Genomic DNA, 25993 nt, shown 5'->3' with positions numbered 1-25993 from the left:
ACGGACGGCACGGGGCCAGATCCCCACCTGTGCGTCCCTCCCAGCCAGGCACGGTGCTGCCCCTTCCCGCAGGACGTCCCCAGGGAAATGCTCTCAGGCTCACCTACACGCCACGACTGCGGTGGGACAACCAGCCCAGCTGCCCCTGTTAATTAATTAATAACGCTGCCCTTACCCTCACGGCTGCTCTCCATGTCACCGAAATCTGTTTCTCGCTGTCAGAAGCCATCGGGGCTTCCAATGAAAACGAATCCTGAAAGCGGAGGCGGTGTGAGCGGGGTGGGGAATTCAAGCCCAGGGTTTTCCCGAGGAGCCCTGTGAGCTGAGCCACCTCGCAGAGGACGAGATGCCGGAGGAAAGCCCAGCACGAGGTTGGAAGGATGGGGAAGGAAAGGCTTTCCGCAAGAGGCCAGCACCACCAGCCAGTGCCTTACCCTCTGCTGTGTCGGAGAGAAGACCTAGTGCAGGGAAAAAGAAAACTAAGACTCACAAAACTAAGGTTGAATACACGGCTTATACACGTCAGGCTGAATAAAAAGTAATATACACACGATATATCACACAAAAAGCTGTCTGAGGCTAGCACATGAGCAGCATCACCTAAAATCTCTTACTACTTTTTTTTAAGGACAAAAGAAAAAATACCTGACATCTCCTCTTTCGTCTTTGCTACCAGATAATCTGCCTAGACAGATACTTGAAATAAATACTTTTGATTTAATTTGGGCCTTCCCGTTCCAAAGTACTGCAAAATCTATAGCCTGGTTTCAGCCTGGAATAGATCCAGAGAACAAGCAGTCTTATTAACTATAAATAAATTTGGGGGGATGAGAGGAGACCTCCTGGTTCTCCATGAGACAGATTTCATTTGGGGGCTATTCCTGTGCAGGAACTTTCTGCTCACCAACTTCAGAGGGAACGCTCCCAGCAAGGAAATTATTTCCTCTTTAAAACAGCCCTGTCACCGACGGGTCCGCCCTAAAGCGTGGGAGTCAAGAGTTCAACATTTGCCTCGGAGTTGGGTAAAAATGAATATAAAAAATAACATAATAAATAAATAATTACAGAGGCTCACGGGCAGCTCACGGGGCGCGTGGAAGACATGGGCCAGGTCCATCGGTCGGTACTAGAGGTAGGGCACAAGGGCTTGTGCTGCTCCAACCACTCCTTGCCCATCCCCAGCTCTGTTCCACGTCCCCTCTCAGCTCCGTGCAAGCACTAACTGGTGGCCCAGGGTGACGGTGACTTGCTTTTGGGACGCATCCACATGGTGCAGGATGAGCAAGAGGACGCGTCCCAGCCACAGCAAGGGCAGCGCCAGCCCTTTCCCCCACGCTTTGCAAGCAAGATGCTGCTCGTGCATCGTCTGCCTGAGCACTTCTCATCACAAATGGCTCAAAAATTTGAGCGCTGAGCCTTTCTGCTCTCAAACGGCTCAAAGCCCGCAGGGATCCGGCTCAGCCTGGGCAGGCAGAGGGCACCGTGCCCTCCCGGGGCCGAGGCAGGTTGTTTCAGCGGCACGGAGAAGGAGCAAATTGGCAGGATTGGCGCAGACCTGACAACTGCAGTGTCCCTCCGGCATGCCCTCCTCCTCAGCCAGGGCTGATTTAGTTATTTTTTTTATAAAACTCTTTTCTGTTTTGTTTCCAGCCTTTTCACACCAACTTTACGATCCCTTCAGCAAAGCTCTGCACCAGGTTATATTTTGCAATAACCGAGACAAATGGTATTACGATAACTCAGACTCCGGGCACGGCTATCGTTAACGTTCTTGTGTTTACTGCGGGTGTATGACATCCACACAACGACTTTTAAAAAGCCTGCTTTATGGGCTGATGGAGTGGTCCTGGGTTTGATCCCTGACAGGGGAGGAGGGGGAGAAGGGAGGTTTTCCAGCTCAGCTTTCTCCTCGTTCTTCTGCCTCCATTACATGCAGATTGATCACAAAATGCCCAGAGTTTCTGCTCGCTTGGCTCTAATTTTTTCACCGATGTCCTCAGCTTATGAATTTGCACTCTGGGCTCCTTTTTCTTCCTTTAAGCCCTCCGGGTCCCCCTGGAACAGGAACCCTGAGCTGGAGCAGAGCCTCTGCAGCTCCTCAGGTCGCGGGTCCCCCTGCTCGGGTGGGCATCGCCAGCTGAGCTCCAAAAGGAAAGGTCGGGCAGAATAAGCTCCCAGGTAAACTCAGGCACAAATAACTTCAGCCAGCTAACGCTGGGTACACAGAGAGGTGACACCAGAGAGCCTGGAAATGTCAGTGACTTCTCCAGCTCTGTGGGCTGTGCGCGCACCTCGCCTGGGGTGGCTGGAGTGGAAACGAACACACAAGCCACGAGCTAGAGGGAATGATCTACGCCGCCCGATTTTAAGGGGCTGGTTTATTTTGGTGCTCACAGCTCGGTGTTAAGGTCTTCTGTCTCCCTCCCCGCCTGGATGTGCGCAGCCCCTAGCAGTAAGTGGGGCTAGCCGTGTGCGACCGCTGCGGCCGTAAAGAACAGCGATTTACCAACGGATCCAAGCAAGGGTGAAATGGATTTATAAAAATCAACAGTTAAACCAGCACAGCATCTGTTGCCTATGTAGGATCTTGGCTGAAACACACTTCCAGGAGATTCACAGCCCTCTTCCCCTGCCTGCACGCTGCTCAGCTCCCATCGCAGTGTTTGCAATAGCTCCATCCATCTCCCAGCCATGCCACCAGAAGCCATCCTGGAAGGAATAATGATAACAGGTCTTGGTGCATTGAAAGCAAACATTAGCCAAACACTTCGCTCCATATTTTTCTCACCCTTTTAAGCTGTCTCATTTGAGAAGAGACAGTAAGCTTTATATTGTGCAGGAGGAGGTGGTTGTGTGTCTCTCTGGGGCTGAGGCAGGTGTTTCTGCACAAGCGACCTCCAGATGTTTCTGCCGGCTTCGCAGGTAGCAAGGGAGAATGAGTCAGATGTCTAACTGCAGCCTGCGTGTACCCTTCGTTCCCCCTGACCCTCCGAAATATCCTTCAGAGTTTCCTCAAGAAGCTGCTGCAGCAGCAGCCTCAATTACCCTTAGAGCACCACGGCCATAAATCACGCCGAGACAAACTGCGTTAAAGTGCTCTAACCAGCGAGGATGACGGGGGCCTTGTACAATAGCCAATTATTGCAGGGGAGTGAATTAATAACATAAATATAAGTGACGAGGGCTGATTTCTAAGTACGCCATCCAATTCCCTAAAACACCCTTCTCTCCGTCGGCGGCGAAGCCGGGCTCCGCGAGCTGCAGCGGCGCGCGCAGGGACGTGCGGGGAGCCACCGGGGTCGAGAGCTCGGGCAGGACAGCTCGGGCAGGACACACGGACGGACGGCAGCGATCCAGACCTGGGTCTCCATCGCATGGCACGTGCAGGAAACCCAACATCTGACAGCGCACGGACAGACCTCACGGCAAGGAGCCGAGTCCTGGGCTGAGAACATCAAAGGACGGAGAGCACCGAGCTCTGACAGCTCGCTCCGACGCCCAAAGCCGTCCTCAGCAAGGACCGAGCGTGCACACTGGCTCTGTTTCATAGCAGCTACCAGCTCCATCAAACAGAAGATGAAGTGTCGCTTTACTGAGCTAATTACTGAAGCTTTTATAAAAATGTTGGACACCTAGGGCAGGATTCATCAATATGGATTATTAAGCATGTGTAAAAAGAGCTAGAATGTATCCTTCATGTTCTCTGTAAACACTAAAGTCAATAAAAGACAGATATATGCTTTGAAGACAGATAATCTATTACAACAGAGTTCTGCAGGTTACTTTTAAGCGTGGTTTGATTAGCAACGTGCTTATAGTTACATGCTGTACGGGCTGCCCCAGCAGGTAACTACTACCATTAAATTATTCTCAAGAACGGTGTAGAAACTTTGCCAAGGCTTTGGCACGTGCTGACATCCAGTTGAGAGAAATAAGTAGTGTATATACAAGGACCGGTTAGATCCTGAACCAAAAAAACCTCTTCTCTCCACCATCTATGAATGCTTGAAAAGGTCTGCACAAATACCACCATAATGTACCGAGTACGGCCATGCAAAAATTCAAAGATTAAATTAGGCATTTGTCCCACAGGCATTAAAAAAAGAAACTGCATATAATTTTCTCACAGATGGAGCAAATTTTTAAACAAAGTTTTATTTGCCTGATTTTTTTTTTTCCTAATATTAAACCTTTGGATTCCCAGCCTGGTTTGCCTTGCTGCTGAATGCATTATTGAGAGGGGATTTTAAACCCCACTGGTCAGCCTGCGGATGGCAGGGCAGAGCTTGCTTTATTGCTCTTTTCCCTCTGCAGCCATTGGTTGGGGTTTTGTTTTCTCTTACATTAATTATGATGACTTTTGCTCTGCGTGCCAGCAGCCGGCCAGTTCCACGGTTCTGCTTCGCTGGAGTTCCCCCGGTCACCTAGCGAGATGTTCGCGGCTGTGGCCTGGTGGCTGCCCGCAATTAGAGCTTCATCATCTCACCCTGCAGGAGGAACAGGAACCTCCCGGCTCCTTCCAGCCCGAGTTCTTCAGCAAGGAGCGGTTTTTAGGCTGCTTGTTCAAGGAGGCACCTCGAGCACTTCGCAGGCTGGCCCGAAGGCTCACGCCCCTCTCACCTCCCTATCCAACCCTAAGCAATGGGTTGCAGCCAAAAAGCGCAACCTAAAACCAGACAAGAGACCGAAATGCAGCTGTTCCTGGTGTGAGACATCACAAGGGGCGGCCTTTCCTATCCCACCCCTTGGGAAGAAGGATCCATCGCTAGTCACAGTGGAAATGCTGACGTGCCGTTATAAATGACTGCAGTTTGAGTTCAGTCAGCAGCACTTTGCATTACTAAATACGGGTTTACATTCATTTCTCATCTGAGAGCCGGTTAATCTGAACAGTAAACGCGTGCTCGTTGCCGGTACAGTTTGCACTGGAAATATTCGGCATTTTTCTTCCACGCCCAGCTCCTGGAGGTACGTCCCACCCACACGGCCGATGTTATTGCACCAGCCTCAGAAGCTTCCCCCACTAAGCGGTAAGTTTTGGACACGTGAAAGCCGCCACCTGACGAGACCCAAGGCCAGAGGCTGACTCCTGAAGGCAAGCCTTCAGCTACCTGCCAAGCCCATCCAGCGACTTGTAGAACGAACTCCCAGGCAGACCAGAGGCGCTGAAGCAGAATGAGAAAACACGGCACAGATGTCAGCTGCTGGAGAGGCTCAGACCAAACAAGAGCACTGGTGTCAGGCCGAAGACCTTGTCCCTCTGCACCACGGACCTGATGGTGGGTGGCAAGGTGTCGCTGCAGGGCACAGCTGGGTAAACACTCAGGAACTCTAAGGAAAGGTGGAAATCCACGGATTTAACAGCAGCACCAGTCTTTGGCCCGTGTTCCCGAGCTGTCTGTAACACCAGTTTGCCAGAGTTAACACCGCTGCCCTCAAAACGAACAGTTTATAACTTGCTCTTGTTTATCTGTGTCTCTATTGCTGCCATTAATATTTAATGTCTCTGGAGTAAAGGCTCCTCTCCCGCATAACAAGCCCTGCTGCAGCATTAATCAGAGCGGCAGCAGCTCGGCGCGGCGCTCGCGGGCTCCCACGACTCTGGGGGCTGCCAGAGGCAGAGGGGCACGGGCACCCTGCCAGCACCACCACCGCCCAGACTGTGTCTGGGATGGGAAAGCATCAGCTCTTTCCCCTCTCATCCCAGCAGCTGCTGTAAAACTGGGCACCCCCTGAGGTCTCGGTGTCAGTCTGGGCTCTGCAGACAGCCCCATCCTGACCGAAGCCGGGGGCAGCAGGGAGCTGAACCCGAGGCTCCAGGTCCAGAGCACTGTCCTCAGTATTCAGCTGCTCTGACCACAGCAGTCAGGGGAGAAATGAGGAAGAAAAAGCTGACCCTGTCCGTCTGGAAGCCACAAAAGCTCCACAGACCTCACAAAAGCCCCAAACAGCAGCTTACCAGAGCACGGTGTGCCTTTGGTGCGCCCCTGTTAACGAACCCCTTCCCTGCACCCACCCACGGGTGTCCTGGGCCACGCTCTGGGTAAAAGCCTCGGGGAACAAGGGTCAAAAGCTGATATTTGATGGTACCCAATTTGTGCCAGTCTTAAGCATCTGGAGGTCATTAACTTGGATAACCAGAGCTTTGCACTTTGATTTAGCCCAGTGGAAAGTAATGGTGAAGAAGAAAGATCACGATGGATGAAGGGAACAAGATGGGATCATTAGTTTACACAAACACGCTCTCCTACACAGCCTCAAATCCCAATTACGGACTAAAACAAAGCCAGTGCATCACAAAGGGTTTCCCATTTGCCACAGCTCCCCAGCCCGAGTGAAGGAAACGAACTAATCCCAGCTCTCCCGAAAACATCCACGGCTCAGAAGGGCCGCGCCTGCTCCACCACGCACACGGCGAGCTCCAGAAATCCTTGCACGAGCAGTCTTGCTCCAGCACTTACACCAGAGATTGCCCACGGACCAAATTAATTAATGCTGGTAACAGCTCAGAAAGGGAGAGCGAGGTTGTATTTACCCGGGATCACACCTGTAGGGACGCAGAAGGTGCCCGTTAGCGCTGCAGGGCACGGGTTAATGGCCAGGGCTTTTTGCCACGAGCAGCCTAGGTGAGGTGACGCCTGTGCTCTTTGTTCTATTGAGCAGAGATTTTTGGTCCAGCCCTTCTTGATGGTATTCAATTAAGTAAAACACAGCCTGAAGAATTATTTCCTCTCCTTAAAACGTATAAAGCAAGCTCCCCCTTTTCCAATCTCAGCTGCCAAGTCTTGGCCCTGAACTTCAGTACCAATTTCTCCTTTATTTACTGAAAGCTCACTCTAAATCTTTCCATACTAGAAATGCCAGTCCTCCAAACAATTACTCTGCCTGCAACATTAGTCATTTGCTACATTTTCCATCAGCATTAGTCATTTAATGGCATATCATGTTTTCTATAACAGGATCCAGGCCATCCCTTTTCTGTCCTGCCCTCCTCGGTGCTTTTCTACCCACGGCCTCCCAGATTTCCCCTCCTGCTCAGGGGGCAGCAGGCGTTGCATCTCTCTCCCTCCCCAGCCACCAGCAAAGATCAATCTGCACGTGGCTCCAGCCAGAGCTGGTCTCACAGAGACAACAGGGGGCATAAACACCAATCTGCTTTGTAGCTACTTGCGAAAAAATCAGCGTACAAAGGGGTTTTTAAGGCTAGAGGTCTCCTAATTGCAGTCCCGGGGCTGTCCCTTGGAACCAGTTCATAACCAACAGCGAGATTTGAGGCAGGGGGCAAAGAAACCAGCCTGGCGCCGAGCATCACCTCTGAGCCCTCTCCCACCACGAGGCAAGGCACCAACGGGGCAACTTCGGGGTCTCTATCAGGTGCCAAGGGTAAGGAGACTGCTCGCACAACAGAAGTCTTACAGCTCAGACTCCAGGTGGGTCAAGGATTGGAGTTATCCCGAGACGCAGCCCCCACCTCCCCAAAAGAGAAACCTCAAGGAGAGGGAGATGAAATCTAAGAGCATCTTGTCCTACCACCAGCTCAGCAGCTTCCACCACCACGCCAGCACGCCAGCTCTGGTCTCGTTTCGGTCCAGGGTTCGTGCGGAGGCCCCGCTGAAAACACACTGAGGCATTTTTATCCAAGGTTTTCTCCCCTCCCTCATGAAATGCTTTGATAGAAAACTTAAGACTAAAAATGGAACTTTCCATTTTCTGCTGCACCAGAAAAAAAAATAAACTAGTGCTCTCTTTCTGCATACATATGTTTGATGTCAAAAAGGCAGAGCAGGTCATTCTTAAAAAAGGCACTTCAAATACCAATACTCCCTGTCATCTCGGCTTTCCATCACAAAATGACAGTCTCCTACTTCAAAACAAGATCTAATGAAACCGCATTTATCCCCATCTCGCTGTAATCACATTAGACAGTTCGACCAATTTAACTTTATTGGTTTCTTAACTGTCTGAAAAAAAACCAACGCACGGAGACCAACCCTACGTGTTGCGCTCCACTCAGGCAGCCACCTGCAGCAGCCTTTCAGCAACAGCACCCGATGGTCAATAGAGCCTTCTGTTTGGTTTTGGACTTCCTGCTAACATCTCGTTTTCTTTAAGAAACGCATGCAGCTTCTCAACACGTCGCGTTTTGTTTAAGCAAAAACCTGCAGCATGCGCTCGGCCATGGTAGGCACAACCGGTAACGTTCTGAGGCTCATCGGCGTGCGAATGCTCACCCGTGGGAGAGCTTGGGTGCGAACACGGAGGAGAATATTGCTGTAAACTGCTACCCAGGCACCTACGTGATGTGCCAGCTTCCCCCTGCAGAGAGAGAAGGGGCGGGAGCGTTGCACACCTGGGGCAGAGGTTACTGCAACACCAGGGATTCAATTTTGCAGTAATTTTTCATCCCTAAATGCTGCTTTGCAGCGGCACCCCGGCCAAATGCAATTAACCTCTGCAACATGCCACCACTCGCTGCAAGCACAAGGCAGCGTTGCTCCCCAGGTCCCACCAGAGATTTCCATAAAGAAGCAGTAGGTGTCTCCCAGAGAAAGAAGAAGCTGGCCCTGCTCCAGGTACCAACGATTTGGAGAAGAGACCAGCAAGAGCCGCCAGTTTATTCGTTGCCTCGGTGAAAACCTCAGCCGGATTCCTTTGAGCTCCCCTCCCTTTCCCCCGCTGCTGACGTTTGTACTAAAGGTGCTGACACGACGTGTATTGGGGGCACCTGCAAGTGGCCACAGGAAACCATCTGTTCGGTGGGGGTCTAAACGTTGCTCGGTGCTCTGAGGGCCCCGGGGATGGGCTGCCATCCCCTTGCACCCTCTGGGCATCGTCGGGAAGTGGCAGCGACCCCCAGTTGTGTTCGTTCAGGCCAAGCCCTGCAGTACCATCCCTCTTGTATCCTCCTCAGCCACCACGATCTCCAACAACGAACAGAAAGCGACTCCCCAGCCCTAGAAATACTCTTTCCTTCTCCCCCAAACCCCTCCAAAGTTGCCTGCAAACAGGTTACTAAAATAAACAAAAGCTCGAGGCAAAAGAGACAAGCAAACAGCAACGTTCCCCCCGCACCCCGCTGCCTGGGGCTGGGGAAGCAGCGAGAGGCACGCTCCCCCTTACAACTGGAGATGCCACATCCTATTTTCTGTAGGGCTGGCTATTAGCAACGACAACTCCTACCTCCACGAACGTATAAGCCAAGACGCACACTTGCAGACACCTCTTGCTCTTGACGGGGTGTTTGAACACACACAACGCTCCACAGCGGGCAAAAGCTAGCAGGGGAGGTGTTTCTAATTAGCCAGAACACGGAGCGGGAAGCAGCGAGTGGCTGTGTTTTCATAGCACCAAATTAGGCTCATCAGGTTACCCTCTATGGGCACGATAATTTTTTAAGTGTTCCTTTGAGGCAGATAAAAGATAACAGAAATTATTTCAGCAAAGCACTTCAGGCTATTTGGCTAAAAGCAGCTTTTGTCTCTTCTGTGTCTTAGTCGAGTTGGAAAGCAACCCCTGAGTTCCCTCTTTCCCCAGACCCCAAGGCCATGGGGGCTCGGGCAGACCCCAAGGCCATGGGGTGCTTGGACCACCGTGCCCGATGCATTGTGCTGGCTCTTGGGAGCCCAAACCCCAGCACGGAAGCAAAGAGCAGCTTGGCAGCTCTCAGCGCTTGCAACCACGCTGATGCAAAAGCCTCTCCAGGCATCCCTAAGTCCACTGCTGGGGGAAGGAGGAGAGTCTGTGCCCTCAGCTCGGGCTGCTTCGCTTCCACATCAGCACGTGCACAAACCAGAGGTCGCCAGCACAAGTCTCTTGACCCACAGAGACTCCAAGGGATGCCCCACGGCTCACAATAAGCAGAGGTTGCCAGGTCCCAATTCCTAGTCAAATGTACCAATTCCTTGCCTGCACTCTCTCCAAGCAGAAAAAAGTAGACGACGAAAAAAGGTAGCTTGCTTTGCAACATTAAGTGCCTATTTTCCTTTAATAAGGCACACTGGCAGCAATTAGAAGACAAAGCCATTAGATGAAATTTGTTTAGTCAAATTAGTGACAAGCCTGTGTCAAAACACGGGCTCCCCGGGGCCCTGACCTCAGCAGAGGTTTTGAGGCCAGATGATTGATGGAGCTCCCAGTCCCCTGTCGCCTTCACCAGGCTCTGGGCTGGCTCGCTCGTGAGATGATCTCAGCTTCCCAAGGCCCGTCGGTTATCAGAGCAGAGCCTCCCTGCTGCTGCGTGGCCGTCCTCCGGCAGAGCTCCCCGGGGCTGGTGCACCATTAGGCACCACGTACCTGGTTTAAGCGAGCGCCCACCTCGCGCACAGCCTGCGGCATCCTCCCAGCACCAGCACGCACCGCTAACGCATGCCGGCATGCAGGAAGAAGCCTTCCCCGTGGATCTGTTGCACCAGGTACGGCTTTCAGTTCCTCAGAGCTAAGCATATCCAAAAAAAAAATATAATAATAATAGAAAAAGCCATCTGAGGTGTTTCATCTTACGAGGGCACCTTTCATCCCCGTAGGATTTCGGTGAGATCTGCGCTGGGTGTGCCCGCAGACGCAGCCACTCACCCGGCCTTCAGTCAGCTACAAAAGCAAGCGAGCACTTAACTTGCTGCATGCCTGAGGTATTTCAAAAGGATTTTGGTGAGGACCTCCAGTGCTTTGCTGTGCCCGCTTCTGAGAGGCTCCTGCACACACGGCTGCACAGCGATACAGTGCCACGCTCCCAGCTCCTGGGGTTAATTGGCCCTTTGCATCTCTGGGACTGCTTCCTCCTTTAATAGCCAATTAGGCCTTATTAGCTACGTTGCCATTTACATCCGAGGCTCTCAGCAGCAGTCCGGGAGCTACAGATTTGCCCCGGTAGCCCTCCTTGCAAGGCTGCACGGCCTTTTACAGCGCAAGCTGACCGCTCTGCTTAGCTTGTGGCCTCGTTGCTGCGGCACCCCTCCTGGCCAGCCGCTCAGAGCACGTCCATGGGGGAACCTACCTGCAGGGAGCCCGAAGGAAGACCCAAAAAAGCTTTAACCCATGAAGAAAGAGGCCGATCCGTTCTGTGCACCTCCTAATGGGCCTCAGCAAACCTGCACATGGACATATATTAAGTGGGCCACTGTCTGCTCGTAGCCACCCGCCACAACATGTTGACATAGTGCAGCACAGATCAATAGAAAGAGAGCGAGATAATGGCAATTGATTTTACCCATGTAATAAAGTTGTTGAGTCTCTGATTCACGCATTAGTAAGTGCTCATTTTATTGACCTGAAGGGCAAGGGGACTGAGTTGTTTTGTTGTTTCCTTCCAAGCAGCAAGCATCATTTGCTAATGAGAGATGGCCTGCTTCCCTCCTCATTATCTCTCTGCTTCACCCTTCCCTTCTCTGCCTCGTCCAGCTGCTGCTGAAACCCACAGAGAGCTTGGCAATGACTGGCATTTTGACTGACAATGCTGGTCGCTCACACTCTCACATCCCCACTCGTCTCTTGCCACGGAAAGTTCCCAGCCCACCCAGAGCAGGTCTCCCTCCCTGGACCAGACGGACCCTAACTCCTTGCAGAAGCCTGACGCAGAGCCCTGACACTTATTGCTTCTTCAGAAATTGGACCTATACAGACATCAGCTGCCTCCCTTCACCCGCATTTTTTTTTCCTTTAAACACTCTGATCCACACGGCTTCAACGAGGCCAGAGCCAGATGCTATCCAAGATTTTTGCAAGAGTGATGAAAAGAGTCTGCTGCACTCCTGCTCAGTTGTCAAATTGGAAAGCTAGGAAAGGACTCGTGCCAGCTTCTAGCCTCTCTGTGCCTCAAATATTTACAAACTTGTAGAGCTGGCATCCTTTGGGTTAATGATTATTATTCAGATCACTCCTTTGGACTACAAGAGGCAAGACTTCACACTGTCTCTGGCAAGAATCAGGCATCCAGCATCTGGGAGGACACAAGGAGGAAGACATCAAAAAAAAAAACCTCCAGAGAAAAGAAAAGTCCTCGTCTCCCAGCACCAGCTAGGAAAGTTCCTGCGTGTGCCTATCACCAAGTCTCATCTCCTGGGCTTTCAGCATCAAGGGTGCATCAGAAGACTTCTGGCTTGAAAAACAAGGCTGAAGAGAAGAGGTAGGGGAGACTGAATTGGAAAAGGACTTGCAATAAGGAAAGATTCAGAGGCATATCACAGATAACATTAGGCCAGGACATAACTCCTCCTAATGGAGTCTCAGCGAGGTTACTCTCATTGCACTACGTGTACATACAGAAAGATAAAGCAAGGCACCCACAACTATAAAAACAGATGTTGAAATTAGCAGGGATCCAAAGGAGGTTAATAAAATGCTGGAAAGAATTATGTGTCAACATCTGCGTGGAGGCTGAAGGAGCGTAACGTGCTATTCCTAGAAAAGGAGCAACTAAAACTGACACATGAGAGGGTAGAGAGATTGGGAGAGCAAGATAGCTCCGCCATAAAGTGCGAGAGAAAATCACTTAGATGAAGATGAAGAAGATATTTAAGGATGGCATTAAACGGAAGAAATGAACATGAAACTATGGAAATGGGAGAAGGACTTTTTTCACACGAGAGAAAACAAACAAACAAACTTCGGTTTAAACTAAATCTGCTTCCCCAAAACCTGGGAATGATTTCAAAGCAGAAGTTTCCAGTGCTCGTCTTGTGCAGAGACCTCCTCAGAAAGCTTTGCTGATCAGTTTGCAATAGCCTGCCTGGCCTAGAGGAGTGCCTGTGGCTGCTGACGGAGCTGCAGCACGCGCTGGCCCAGCTTTGGAGGGTTTCACCCCAAGTGTGGGATGCCGAGGGGCATTGCACCCCGAGACGCCCCCCTGCACGCAGTCTGCTGGCGGATCCTGCTGCCCCCAGAGCAAGCGGACACTTCTGGCTCTCACCACACACATCGGTATCTGCCTACCGAGAGCAGCACAGCTGCTGCTGGTCCCCCTGCTCCTTTGCCGCCCCACGGCTGCTCCATCCCAGAGCTTTTCGCACGTGGACGCCCCCCACCCTGCACGCACCGGCTGCGTGCGCTGCTCTCCGCCAGGCTTGGGCACCGCCAGCTGCCCGCTGGCATCCCTCCCTGCTCCACGCATCCCTGGGATGCCCTCGCTCCTGCTGCCTCCTGGCTGGGAAGGCAATTTCATGCTCAGGCAGTGCTGCTTTCTATCCTACGCGTGCGTGCACGCTGCAGGCTCCCAGGCAATCACTACCAGATGCCCGGGGCAGCAAAAGCCCCGCGCACGGACGCCAGCGAGCAGCAGACAGCAAACTGTTCCCACCTCCGTGTGCTGCGCCCAGCTGCTGGCACCCGCTTGGCCCCTTGCACCTGCATCTGCTGACACGGTTCTGTGCTGCTGCAAGGTTCTGCTGCCCGCTGCTCGCGGCCGGGAGGATTTCAACACCTCTCAGTCTTGAAGGACGGCGTACCGGACGGGGAGTTGGGAGTTGCAGGTGTTAATTTGAGAGCTTGCTACAGGCAATTCCTTTCATTTTCTCTGTGCCTCTGCTTCATATCTAGACCGTAAGAACAAATGTTACCGTCAAACCAAAAGTCCATCCAATAATTCGCACTAATAGCTTCCCAGCCTTCAGCTACTCTCAGGTTAGGAAACTTCTGAAACCGATGTTGTTTATATATTTAATAACTCTTAAGTGCTTTTCTCTTCTCTCTGCTTGGCCAGAGCCTTAAAACGTATGGAAACTTTTTGTACTCAGAACACCCTCTGAGCTCAACGTGTCAATCACCGTTGAACAAAACCAACACCAACGTGGAATCGTACAGTCAGTTAGGTTGGAGAAGACCCAGAAGATCATCAAATCCAACCATCACCTAACACTACGAGTCCACCACTAAACCATGTCCTTAAGTGCCACATCCACAGATCTTAAATATCCCCGGGGATGGCAACTCCACTGCTTCCCTGGGCAGCCTGTTCCCATGCATAACCGCTCCTTCTGCCAAGAAATTCTTGCTGATACCCAGCTTAAACTCCCCGGGTCTCATAGCAGGAGACACGCGGAGCAAGTGATGCTCTCCACCTTGCCCATTCTGCTCACGATTTCCTTTCCTGTAAGCGCTTTGGTACGGGTGTTGCCTCCCATTATAAATAACACTGCACAGCAGTGGCACCGAGGGGGATCCACCTCAGCTGGGAATCGTGGCCATCACAATTTTGGGAAATTAGTGGGAAAAGCTTCTCAGTGTGCACTCGTACAGCATGGACACCTGCTCACCGCACACCTTGGGCTTGCTCAGGGCTTCTCCGGGCACAGGCTCCCTTATGCACAGTGGCTGAGTCTGGCCCTGCCCGAAACCTGCAGCCCCATTACCGGCTGATGAATTGTTTTCTGCTCTCCTGCTTGGCTCCATATTGGGTTATCTGCGCGGAAACGTAATTTGTTTGCTGATATCAAAATGCTGCCACTCACCTGCGGGATTAACACCGTGACAAAATCGTTAGAAACCTGATGGAGTACCGGAGGCCTTCGGAGTTTGCAGAAAATTCATCCTTCAGCCTAATGAACGCCGGCTTCCCAGCAACCACAGCAGCACCGCCCCTGCTCCTCGGATCCCCCTGGACCAGCCAGAAACGCAGGTGGACGTGTCAGGGCTCAGCTCCTAGACGAGCTCAAGGGCAAACAACAACACCTGAAGGTGGGGACAAGCGCGGGGGTTCAGCAGCAGCACCCCAGCGTTGCAGCCCTCCAAACCCCGGCGCGGCACGGGGAGCGAATCCTACGCCCTGGTTAACCAGCACAGGGTGCCTGCGCCCTTCCCTGCCGCTCTCCCGTACCCCTTTTTCCCCCCCGGGCACACTTCACAGGAGACAAAACATCCCTCTTATCGCTCTCCCTGCCAGTCACCGCTGCTGCATGACGCCATGCGCTGGCAGTGAGTCACCAGTCACCGCCGCTCCCGGGGAATAACGGGGAGAGAAGCGACCTTCCTTCCACTGATGCGCTGCCAAAAAACCCCCCCGCAACGCAAGCTGTCTGCTCCGTGGCGCTGCCTTCCCCCCCAGCAGGCTGCAGAGCGCCTCGCCGCTGCCCTGCCACCAAGGTGACACGATCAAACGTTTATTTATTTATTATTTTTTTTTTCCCCTCTCCAAACAGCGCTCCAAGCCGCCGCCGAAATTTGCATTTCAATTTGAGTTCGTTCTCGCGGTTGAGATGAACTTCTGAAATACCTCGTGGCGTCTGGTTAAGAAGCGCGCTCCCTCGCCCGGGCTCTACACACGGATGTATTTTTAGCCCTTGATCCCTGCGTTACAGAAAAGTCACCCTTTTAACGGAGCGGTTTTATTGCCAGGCGATATTAGCACAATGAAGAAAATCGCTCCTAATTTTTATAAATTATCTCATCATCTGCAACTAATTAGCAGCTGCCGAAAGCTGGGAAATCGCTCCTCGCCCCGGAGAGACTCGCTCCGAGCTACGGGGAGTTCAAACAACCCCCGATGGCCACGGATTTCACGACAAGCCTCCAGCCGGACCCGGCACAGCTCCTGCGGGCTGCCCCAGGGGCTGTGCACCCTCAGCACCTCCGCCCCGAGATCTGGACGTGACGCAGCTTAGCCAGAAACCTTATTAGGATCCAATCTAATCAAGCTGCTGCACCTCTCCATTCTCCTTCCCCTCGCTCCCAGGCGCTGGTGCCTCTGTCTGTGCCGCTGTAAATGTGTCTATAAAAGTAAAATGAGCAAGCAGCCAGCGGCTAAATGGCACTTAATCAGAAGAAAATGTATACCCTGGTGGATAGTAAACTGCTATTAAGTTGGGGGGGGAGAGAGAAGAAAATAATAAGCTATAAATGGACAACCAAATAAATCTCCTCCCATACCAAGTGAGAGCACATCTGGTTAGGTGCCACCTCCAATGAGTTGTGAGCAAAATATTTATTTGCCGCCAAGCACCTGGCAGCAGGAGAGGGAAGGGATTAGAGCCTGGAGAGCAGCGCTGCTTCCACCGCCTCCCCGCCTGCCCTCGCAGGCAGCGGCACGCCGGCTCCCTGCCCTCCGTGGGTGCCCAAAAATCCCTTCCAAAACAGCCGAGCACCCGTCGGGCCCCAGGCACCGCTGTCCAGGCTGCAGCGGTGCCCACGGCTGGCGGGGCAGCTCCGTCTCATCCTCGTCTGCTGCTAGGACACAGATTTGATGTTGAAAAGCCATCTCCAATGGGAGAGCCCCTGGGGCTCCATCCCTACCCCAAACCCCAAGAAGGTCAGCAAGGCAGCAGGCCATACAGCTAAACTAGCAGAGACGCCAATGCCATAAATAGCAAAGGACCTGCAGACCTCTGATCCTTTGGAGAGCCTTAATTTAATACAGAGCACTTCAACATTAAGGGAAAATGGGATTTGGGACTAGGAAGTCCCCAAGGGAAGAACTCCTTGGAGAGGGACACCATTGCAAAGGGGATTATCACCATAATCACAAGATTAGTCGAATAATCCCAGCCTGAAAGAGAGTTTCTGTCTTCTGCAGGATGCTCAGCATCCTCCAGCTTTCATGGAAATGCAGTGCGAAGCAGGATCGGATTGACTTTGAGGAATCAGTTGAGGGAAAGAAGGACCTGCTGCAGCAAATTCCGTGCCTCACAGTCCCGTTCAAATTGCTCAGTACGTTTCTGCTTTGCTGAGTGGAGGTGGATGCTCACCTGCTCAGCTCCTGCCTCCCTACGGCGGCGATACAGCACACAGGCACCGGCTTTTCGATTCCTCACTGCTGCAGACGGAGGGTTTTGCTGTTGGTTCCCCTTGTTGCTGATTTAACACAGTAAAGGGGTTCAGGGCTCCCACAAATGGCAAAACCAAGCAATCCCGTCTCACCAAATTAAAAGACAGCATGACAGGGAAAACAAAATCATCCTCCCCTACTAATCACCCAGGCTGCTTTTTCTAATGCAGCTCTTGCACTGTTGAATTGCACAAAGTAAAGAAATAATTATGTGCTATTTTCCACCATAGGTCAGGGAGCACATTAGCGAGCTGAGACTGAAATCCAAATCATGGTGTGTCATGGCCAGGCCTATTAAAAAAAAAAAAAAAAAAAAGCCAGCAAGGAGCAGAGCGCTGCCCCTTAGCGCAGCGGTCAGCCCCTGCTGCTCCCCAAGAGACAAACTCTTCTGCACAACAAGGAATCTGCTCAGTCTCAGCACTCACACCTCAATTTCCCGACTAGAAAAACACATATAAACAATGCTAGTTTTTCATATATATTTCCAAACGCTCAGCTTTCAACTTAATACCTTTAGATTTATTAGCTAGGCACAGATTTTCTGTAAAGGGAAAGACCGTGTTTTGTATTTCGTCTGGAAGTGACTAAATAAATGTTGAAGCCAGCCCAAAGGCCTCCGAGCCCAGGTGTGCACTTGGCTGAAATCTGTTGGCAGAATCAGAAGGGAAAGAAAAGAGAGGTGCAAGAAAAAGCAATGCCTGAATTTAATTCAACTGCATTTTCCATTTATGCACCCGAAATCAAAATCCATCCCCTCGGCAGCACTGCACCACCAGGAAGGATGCTCGGGGTGGTTAGGAGCTCTGGTCAGGAAGCACTGGAGAGCCTGCTTGACTCCGCTCTGGTAGAGAGATCTATAAAACCAGGAGGGGAGAGATGATATCCTAAGCATCAAGAGCAAACCACCGTGAACTATCACGTTGCACAGCAGAGCCTGTGCTCCTGCACCTCCCGGGAGAGCAGCGAGCTTCAGCCCTGGAGAGCTGCACTCACCTGCGCAAGCCAGGAGGCTGCGGATGGGCAGCCCCCACTGCCCGCAGATGACAATAAAATACGTAAAATAAAATAAATAAATAAAATAAAATAAAATACAAGGCAAGCAGACAGCAACCTGTTGCGCCGCTCCCTGCAGGTGCTGGCCGTAGCTCAGGCAGCTCACAGAGAGCCAGTTCTGCCTTTTCCAGCGTGAATAACGCTGGACTGTTTCCAGATGGAGGGGTGGGGGACAGCAAAGAATAGAGCCAGGACATTTAAAATGGAAGCGTGCGGCTATATTCAGGAAATGACTGCTTTTCAAAAGGGCTTTGGGTGTTAGTCACTCTGATGTTCTTTCCGGCATTTCTGCTGGAGGCTTGGTTTGGTTTATTTGGTATTTGTTCTCAGTTTTAGTGTTAGAAAGCATCCATGCTCCATGCTAGAGGTGACTCCTAAGCCAAGGCACCAAAGCTTTGGGAGGTTCCTTGATTCCCTAGGTGTTGGGGCACGTCTGTCAAAGCATGCCTGGTGGCACGAACTTCTGCTCGGAGACTCTCTGCGTTGCTAGCTACTGCCTGAAGCTGCTTCCCGCATCCTCGCAATAAAATCAGTCCCCCCAGGACACCAAAGAGCCCCCCATCCCTTGCAGTTTGCCACCAAAACCCACGGGACCCAGGCCACGAGGACAAGAGAAGGCAGCAGGGGGGCCATGACCGGCTCAAAGCCGTCCCCAGCGATGCACGCCTGCCCCGGCAGCCCCGTCCCCACCACCTTGCAGAGCTGGGGGACTGAAAGCATCTGCCAAGAGACCTCCGTGCGAGAGGCTGGCTGCCAAAAAGCTCCCGTGGACCGTGAGCACTAGAGCTGGCTGAGATGACCGAGGAGAGGCTGTGACTTGATAAGCAGCGACTGCTCCTCCAGAGCTATTATAGACCATCAAGTAAATGAGACATGTTATAGGGGGGGAAAAAAATAGTAAGGAGGCTGTATTTACACAGGAGCCTGTAATGACTCCATCGCTGTGTCAGCTTCACATGCTTGACAAGACAGACGCAGGCGAACCTTGAGCCTCCTGCCTTCGTTTCATTTCCCTTTCAGAAAGCCGAGCACAGTGGCCGCAGATGAATTTTTCTCTCTCCTTTTCTTCCCGGACTTCCCTCGAGATGCCCTGATATCGCTCAAGCGCAGGGCGAGGCTGGGCTTGCCTCCACGTCACCCTCCAAACACCCCCTGCAGCTCCGGGCAGCAGCAGAGCCCCGGACGACCAGCGGGGCTGGCAGCAGGGCCGGCGTGCGGTACCTTCGCGCTCACACCCCGTGCTCCTGCTTTGTTTCTCAGAGCTCTTTGCACCTTCTCCCTCCCGCTCTCCAGCAGAACGCGCGGCATCTGGCAGGATGCTGCTTCCGATTTATTTTGGTTTTCACTGCCCTTTGTGCTTGCAGTTTATGGCTCGTTTTCTACCACCTGCGGAGATTTTGCAAAGTCCAGAGATGGAAGGAACACGGCCGTGCAGCTGGCTGTACGTACCAGGGGCAGGGAGGACGGCCCCGAGAGGAGCTGCTGCTCTCCTGCCCCGAATATGCACGGTGAGGCATTCAGAGAAAAACTTCCCATAGTGACTCAGGGGTTCTGGGCACCATTTCCCAAGGAAACGGTTGTGGCTGTGTCCCCCCCAGTACAATCTGTGATGCACTCAGGGCACCTCATTTCCCCTTCTCGAAGCCTGGCTGCGTGATCCTGAACCGTGCACACCCCGTCTCCTCCATGCATTTTGTTCCCAGTATCAACAATTCCACCAGCAGCGTTTGCAGGGCTGTTGGGACCGAAAACACACAGAAATAGAAAACAGTAACCTAGAGACGGGGAAGGGAGGGAGTTCAAAGAGCTTTCCTGCTAAATGACAACCCAAAGCTGCCTGCAAATAAAACTCTGGAGCTCATCAAGTAACTCTGACCACTGAGGGTGCTTAATAAAGATTACTTTGCTCTAGCTCCGCTTGCCCGAGGCATCATTTGTTTCTAATGAGATGCTCCATGGGATTTAAACGCGTGAGAGAAGAGGCTTTTCAGCCACAGCGATGAACACAAGCTTTCTGCTCCAAAACCCAAGTGCTCAGCCCCACCTCCTACCCCAGCAATGCTCCTCAGCCATGCCAAGCTGGACGAGGCAGTGCTTGGTGCCAGGGGAAGCCACTGCAGCCCCACCGGGCCCCTACAGCCCAGCACCAGCTCCTGCAACAAACCTGCACAGCTGGGGAGGCTCTGGCATGGGTTAGCTAAGACTTCGCACAAATACTGCAATATTTTGGTACCAATTCAACCATTCTTTCGCTTTGCGCTGTGTTATCACCAAGATCATATTTCTGAGTATGCCCAGGAAAATAAAGTGCTTCTTCCCACCGTACCAGGGCCCCAGCGAAAGGAGCAAGCCAAAAAATTCCACGTGCGACCGAAATGGGTAGAACCACAGCAGATAATAAACGCTAAAGGTTCGCAACTTGCCAAGCTATCTTCTGTGCAAGGGACACGGAACAAAATGTTCTGAAGTGCAGGAGCCAAATGACAGAGCAGACTTTTGCCGCTGGTCAAATGGGAAGATGCACAGGGCAGCTGGGAACGGCCAGAAAACAACTCTGCAGCGGCAGGAGAGGAGCGAGGATGATTAGGGGCACCCTGCCATGGCAAAATTAAACGCTTGTGAATCAGACCTGGTACAAGGTGGATGCTGTCAAATGCGTTGTTGGACACCATGGAGGGCGCACACGTATTCAAAAGCACAAATCCTGTAGGATGCTGATGACTGGAAAACTCTGGAGCAGCGGGATGGGACAGCCGACCCTACCCCTTGGGCACAGGTTGGTGTATTTGTCTTGCCAAGCAGAACCACCACAAATCAGGGCTGGGAATGGGTTGGAATCTGTAGCCAATGTAGACATCCTCAGACAAATCTGAACTGACACCGCCTTGTGACTTTTCCGACTTCGTTACCCTTAGGCTTGGCAAGAAGATCACAGAAATCTCAAGCTCGTGGGCGATGAGCCTAGGGCTAGATCTTCGGTATTCAGCCTGGCCTGCACCTCTGCGACATGAAACCAGGACTCGTTGCAGAGGACACGGCACATACTGATCAGCCCCGCTGTCTGAGCCAGAGCGCAGGGCTGGAACAGCAAACCCCTCAGCCAGAGACAAAATAAGGGCGCACAGAGCCCCTTCCCTGCTGCCCCAGCCCTAAAATTGCTTGAAAATTCTTGGATTTTCCAAGTACAGAACATGCAATATTGTGAAACCACACAGTGATGTGGCTGAGAGTAAAAACCCCTGTGTACCTCTCACTCAGCCCCTCCTGCCTGCTGTAAGACCCAGGGCTCAGGTCCCGGCGGCAGCAGCAAAAATCAGTCCCACGGAGCTGCGAGCTGACTGCTCAGGCTAAGGTAAGGTCCTTCCCTCCGTGGATGGTTTTAGAAGCATCTGGAGCAATTATCTTTCGTGACTATCGCTGAAGAGAGAGACGGGTCAGAAACACGTGCGATGACAGGTGACATCTGCATTAAGTCAGGTGGGCAGCTAAAGTCAGCTAGAAGCACCTGGTTGCTCTCCTGCAACGGATCCGCTCTTGCAGAAGCGGATAATCAGGGCCTATTAATAATTACTAGGCTCTCTTCGTAATGAAATTGCAGCCCTCAAGATTTCCTGTGCTCTCCTCCCCTCCTCCTGCATCCAGCGAGGTTTCCTTCCCTTGCAGCGCTCCCTCCCAGAGCCCCAGGGGGGGGCTGGCCACGTTTATTCACCCCCCGGCAGCACGACGTGCTGCGTGGCTCCGTGCTAGGAAAGCCACACAGGGACGCGCAGTACCCAGAGGAGGCATCGCCTCACCAGCCTCCTATCAAGCCAGCAAAACAAGTGCCCAAGCTCGAGCAAAGATCGAACCGCTTACCGAGCAGTCGATGAGGTCTTCATAAAGCACAAAGCACTCACGGGCAAACCACCGCCTCCCCTTGACTCTCGTGGCTCTGGAGGATGGAGGCACAGCCCGTCCTTCCCTTCACATGGACATACCCCATAGGCTAAGCTTTTCCTCCAAAAGCCCTACAGCAGATTAAAACTCAGTTTATTAAATAAGGCAGTGCTCTAACAAGGGTAATCCACAGATAATTTCACTCATTTAAACCCTATCTCATCTCTACCAAGTAGACTTATTTCCATTTAACAATCTTAATTCTTTTTGCACTTTCTGGCTCCCAAATTGGCTTCGACAGCAGAATTGACATTCAGCCATCATTTTCACATAAAGTTCCATTTAGCCTCTCCAAATCCCTACAGCGTCTGGAGGTGCAAGAGGAATTCATTAGCGGTGTCTTTGGGAAAACGAGCCATCCCTCCCTGCAGCCTCCTTCCAGCCACCGTCCTCGCTTGGCAGGGCTCGAGGCAGGGCTGGCAATTGTCAGACTAAGCTGCTCCTCCACGGCAGATGCCCCCTGACGCTCCTCTCCAGCTCCCTGCTCAGGTCACCCCTGCGCCGATACACCAGCATCTGCCTTCTTTGCTTCTCTGCCCACGGCGCTTAGGGCTGTGCTTTTATCTATGGCCCACAGAGCAAAAACCTTGCAGTCTTTACCCTGCTCGCTCCCTGCCTCCCTCGAAGCCCGGGTCTGCATTTTGCCCCTGCAGGGAGGTCTCTGCTGGCCCTGAGAGCCCCTTCGCCCCCAGCCTGCTCCCCCTGGCAGGAGCCCCCGCCCCCAGACGTCTTGCGGAGAGGGCGCTGAATGCTCCTGGGCAGCACGTAGGGATGTTTGAAGGCATGAGAAAGGCATTTGGCTGCTGTTGTCGCAGGTTTCTGCGGTCCTTGTCACAGCACGGACTGATTCCCCCCCCGTGCACATCTCGGGAATCAGCTGGCACCGCAGGCACACCGGGAGCAGCACCGTGCTCCTTCCCGCACCCATCTCCCCCCCAGAGCTGACACCCCAACAGCGGGCTCTGGGGAACGGCGCTGCCCTTAACGCGATTTCGCCCTCCTGGACCTTCCCAGCAACAAACAAAATCCATGCTGAGGACAGCCATCCCGCCTGGTTTAGGTAGGAATTATGCCCTGGGTGCTCTCCCCTCGTCTCCCACACGCACACTGCTTCTCCAGCCCTCTAGCACAGCCCGCGGCTCTGTGCTTTCCACGGGAGACATCCTACAGAAAAGCAAACTTCCTTCTTTCAAGGTCTTCCATCCTTCCCCTTCTCCTCAGCGCCTTCTAGCCCTCAGCCAGTAGCTTCAATCCCACCACGGTGAGGTCCTGGTGAGGGAGAGAAGGAGCAAGAGGAGCACAGAGGCAGGAGGCAGGCTGCGTGGGGAAGGGCAGGATCAGCCCCTCGCAGAGCCCCCGGGGCGCCTGGCAGCAGCACACAGAGAGCCAGGATCCGTCCCAGCTGCTCCGTCAGCAGGTTGCTCTCTACCTCGGGTCCTGGGGCTTTTTCCAATGGTAGAGGTTCAAAACACCTGGGTACCAAGAGCTAGAGCTTCTGAACGTACGCCAGGACAATTTGGGCTTTTAGCCTTACAGGCTGTGCTTATCTTACACGGAGCCACAAGCAATTAGCTGCAGAGGGGGCACTTGAGATAAGCGCCCTTTTGGGTCAAAAGCATCTTTTCTGGGAAGGTTGCCCGGCAGCCCTGCAGCACCTTACACTTGCAGGAGGGCTTTAACACCTCACCGAGCTGCCTGCTGCACACGTTGTGCCCAGGAGAGCTGCTCCCTGAGCCTGCAGCCCTGAAAGGCAAGGACAAGTGGGCTTGCCAAGAGTTACCCAGCAGGAGAAGGAGGCATAAACCTCGAAGCACAAGGCATAATGCTTCAAACAGAAGGAAACCCTACCTTACACTCACAGTGTGGGGACCTCGCTCTGCTCCAACAGCCTGTTACGAGCTGGAGTTGCCTCGCTGCCTTTGTCCTCCCATCTGCCACCCTCCAGCTTGCCTTCTCGGGAAGGTTATACCAGCTCACGAGCAATGACTTCAGCTTCATCTCAGCTCACCTTCAGGAACTTGGGCTGCTGCCTCAAGCTGCAAGGCCACATTCTACCTCATGTCCTGAAAACACCTTTAAAATCGTGCCCCAGTCACTGGGGACGTGCACCTGAGGACGAGCAACCACCTCCTTCAGCCACAGGTGCCCCAGCCTCAGCCTCGTACCAGAAGCTGCAGCTTGGAGCGAGGGCTTGCTTACCCTGCGTGATTATTCCAGTTTTGTAACGCAGCACAGCTCCTGTCCACATCCTGCTCAATTCAGGTGGTGCTTTAAATGCAAGGTAATTGGTCCACAGGGAGGAACAAATTTAAAGCTCGAAGTATTGCTGACGCCGGCGCTGAGTTTTCAGGTGCTCTGAGCTGCCAAGACAGCTGCTCTCCATCAAACGAGCACTGCTTTGCAGTGTGACGGTGCTCGCTCCAGCGAGGGGCTGCTGGGGACATTTAATTCTGCTTTATTCTGCCGTGAAGTCAGGCTCACCACCGAGCACGTGAAATCCATCCTTCCTCAACTGGCCACAGGCAAAGCCCAGGGCGAGGTGCTGGGCAGTGGGAATCGGTAACGCAGGGCGGTGCACGAGCCTATCTCAAGCCGCACTGGAGCCTTCTGCAGAAAATCCAGCTTTGCTGAGTTTGGCTCCGAGCTGGAATTAATTTTGGCAGCTGTTTAGGCAGGGAACCAAGCGTCTTTCATTCATGTAATTGACTTTTTTATTCATATATATATATGAAAAAAATAATGAAAGGCATGACAGAGTAGCTCTTGCTCTTACTAGCTTTCACTCTATGAAAGAAAAAGATCCCCACTAAAAATGCCTGAGCAGCTAAACACACAAAGTGCTGCCCGGGGGCCGGGGCGGTATTTAGATGTAAAGCAGGTTGTGTGGCTCTCAGATCCCGATCCTTGGCTCGGGGACACTCCTCGACATCCAGGAGCAAAAACCAGAGCTCTAAAGCAGAGCTCTGTACACGCACCTCTCCGTGTCCGTCCTCTGCCACGGAAGCATGCCTGTAAGAGTGATACGGGACATTTGCAGCCATCAGCCCCTCTCCCCCTGCAAATTCTCCACTTCCTGCTGAATTAGGAGCTGCAGCGTGGCCAGGCAGCTTCCCCAAGGTCTATACCTGTGTAATGTGCACGTGGATGTAATAATGAATCAAAACAAAGCTCGGGGCCTCTTGGGGTGTGCAGCGTAGCCTGGTCTCCGGCACTAAGGAGCAGATCAGGGGAGATAACTCCTCCACGGGGGTACAAACGCACCAGGAGATGCTCCGCCTCACCGAGTCCAGGCCTCCTTTCACACTGTGCCCTGTAGCATCGATCCGAGATATAAATCTGCTTATGATTTATTATTCATATTATTACGGGGCTGGATTCCTTAGCCGTAGACCACCGGTTCGTTGTGTTTCGTGTGGCAAAGGCACAGCCTGGAAACGGACAGACAGACAGACAGACACCCCTTACACCTGCCTCCCCGGCAGGGGACATCTGGGGACAACCACGAGGATTCATAGCCAACGAATTGCTCCAAGGGCCTGGCATCTCCACGGGTGATTTTTTTTTAAATAAGGATTTATGCACAGAACTCAGAAAACATAAATAAAATATCACTCTCCTGGAAGAATAACGAAAACAAAATTAAAAGGGCAAATAGTTAACAAATTGGTATTGTATTTCTCTCTCCCTCTCCCCACTCGGTCGCAAATGACAAATAACTACCAATCTACTTCACCTAAATGAACTCAACCGGGCCTTTTTAATATTGGGGGAAATGAAACATTTATAATGGCTCAGCCAGACAAATTTAGCAAGTCATGCATCAACGAAGACGCGGATACTTCTCCTCCTGCCCAATTCTCTACTTCTTCAGGCGCTTGGGTTCTAGGAAAGTCCTGTGAAAGCCTTTTAAAAAAATAAAATCAATAGAGGGCGAACCCTACACATGAGCGCTCAGATGAGCCCAGTGAAGCAGAAATGGAGCAAGGGAAGGAAATTCAGGGACCCATAGCAGGGGGCTCAGCGGCTGGGGGTGCTGGTGGCCACATCCAGGTGGGTCCCTGGGAGATGGGCAACCTCGGGGCACCCCCAGCAAGCCTCCAGCTGGGGCTTCTGGGGACTGGGACCCCGACACACGTTTGGGCAAGCAGCTACCCCCACCTAAATGTCACCCAGCTGCAGCCCAGACTCGTTCCTGCCACCGCAGCATGGGCACAGCTCTCGCTTCTCCAAATTAAATTATTTATAAGCCTTTAG

At 52.5% G+C, this 25993-nt stretch overlaps 1 protein-coding gene and 1 long non-coding RNA gene across 3 annotated transcripts in view; both read right to left on the bottom strand.

Moving 5' to 3' along the window:
• GRIK4 (glutamate ionotropic receptor kainate type subunit 4) overlaps positions 1 to 25993 on the bottom strand; it is a 170424-nt gene that overhangs the window by 78659 nt on the left and 65772 nt on the right. The gene's annotated exons all lie outside the window — the stretch shown is intronic.
• On the bottom strand, positions 17288 to 25629 carry LOC106039787 (uncharacterized). Its single transcript, XR_007163170.2, has 3 exons — positions 23588 to 25629; positions 21659 to 21810; positions 17288 to 21220 (listed from the first exon to the last, which is right to left on the bottom strand). It is a non-coding gene; the product is annotated as an uncharacterized lncRNA (long non-coding RNA).

This window comes from Anser cygnoides, chromosome 21, assembly GCF_040182565.1.
Source record: "Anser cygnoides isolate HZ-2024a breed goose chromosome 21, Taihu_goose_T2T_genome, whole genome shotgun sequence".
Classification (NCBI taxonomy): domain Eukaryota; kingdom Metazoa; phylum Chordata; class Aves; order Anseriformes; family Anatidae; genus Anser; species Anser cygnoides.
The sequence above is the reverse complement of the archived record's forward strand: the minus strand, read 5'-3'. Positions and strand labels throughout refer to the sequence as shown.